The sequence below is a fragment of the Otolemur garnettii genome, unplaced genomic scaffold (genome assembly GCF_000181295.1).
Source record: "Otolemur garnettii isolate 467f Iridium unplaced genomic scaffold, OtoGar3 scaffold00062, whole genome shotgun sequence".
Lineage (NCBI taxonomy): Eukaryota > Metazoa > Chordata > Mammalia > Primates > Galagidae > Otolemur > Otolemur garnettii.
In genome coordinates, this window is record NW_003852457.1 from 8,998,747 (window position 1) to 9,000,307 (window position 1,561).

General features: G+C 49.8%; 1 pseudogene; it reads left to right on the forward strand.

Annotated features, from left to right (window-relative positions):
- Nucleotides 1-1,374: 1,374 nt before the first annotated feature.
- On the forward strand, nucleotides 1,375-1,474 carry LOC111726366 (annotated as a pseudogene).
- Nucleotides 1,475-1,561: the final 87 nt, after the last annotated feature.

Genomic DNA, 1,561 nt, shown 5'->3' on the forward strand with positions numbered 1-1,561 from the left:
TACATACACATGTGAACTCCCACATGCACGTGTACATGTAAATGCACGTATGAACTTGCACACACACGTACACACTCTGGATACTTCCTGGGGTTGCTTCCCAATGAACAGAAGACACTGGAGTCTTTGTCTCTGATCCTTCTGAGTCGCCCCAGCCAGCTCCTAGGGACATTAGTGGCACAGGCCGAGGGAGTCACCACTCATCCCAAACCTCCCATGGTGGTCAGGGAGCAGAAATCAGATCATTGGTCAGGCGGAGTTGCTGTCCACCATAGCCTGAGGGTATGGTGCAGACATCAGGGAGGGCAGTTCCCAGAGGAAGCAGGGTCCAAGTGCAATGGGAAGCAGAATAAGAGCTGTCCGGGGGAAGGTGAAAGTGTCAGCTCCATACATGGCCCCATCCTGAGGCTGATGCTCTGGGCAGACATTGTCCTAGTTCTGGAGGCTCTGTGGCTTCACCTATGAGAAAAATCGCAAACATGTGCTAATCAGCAACTGATTCCCCTTACAGTCAGTCCCACAGCCAGTTCCACCAGATGCCTGCACCTGTTGCCTGGACCTGCACCCATGTCTCAGAAACCCAGGGGAGGGAGGTGATTCAACTTGCTTAATCCACAATGCATGTTTTCACAAAAACGTGAGCTTTGTGGGCTCAAGTGGCTCTCCACCACTTCAAAGGAGCCTGGGGAAGGCCTTAACACATTCAATGACCTGACACCTGGCATCCACGCCATGCTGAAGTAGCCCCTGGACACGGAGCAGTGGGAACGGACACTTCTTGATATGGACTGTGGACCCTGAGTCCTCCACCGTTCTGGAGTAAAATGCCTCCTTCACATCCAAATAAAACGCCCTGGGTGCCCATCCCAAGAACCCCCAGGACTCAGCCCCCAATTCCCACTTTTCCTGTGGAAACTTGTCCTTCCATCCAGCAGGGAGTAGACTCCAAGGGGATGCTGAAACTGAAACTCAGGGCACACAGTGGGTCAACAGCACACACAGACAGGAGGCACCAGGAGAGTCCTCAGTGCCTCCCACCCCACAGTTGCTCTTCTGAGACCCCAGATCCCCACTAACAAGAGTCCCTCTTCTTCCAGCTACCTCCATGTGCTAGGGACTGTCTCCCAACCATCTCCAAATCCTAAACCTATTCAAGAGAGCAAACTTCACCTGCCCTCCTGCAATCCTCTTCCTCTAAAGACTCTCACTCAGCCAACAGGCTGTAAAGTCTCAAGAGGCAAAAGGCACAAACTAATCAATTAGTGTCCTGCTGATAAACAGATCTGTTGGTATTTTTTTTAAGTTATTACTCTCTTTTTATAAAACAGATTTGGTTTAAGAGTTGGTATTTCTTTTTTTAACAGCTGACGTTCTGTGCTTGCAACACATGTACTAAAATTGGAATGATACAGAGAAGATTAGCATGGCCCTGTGCAAGGAAGACACGCAAATTCATGAAGCATTCCATATTTAATAAATAAATAAATAAGGCTCAGCACCTGTGGCTCAAGTGGCTAAGGCACCAGCCACATACACCTAAGGTGGCGGTTCGAATCCAGCC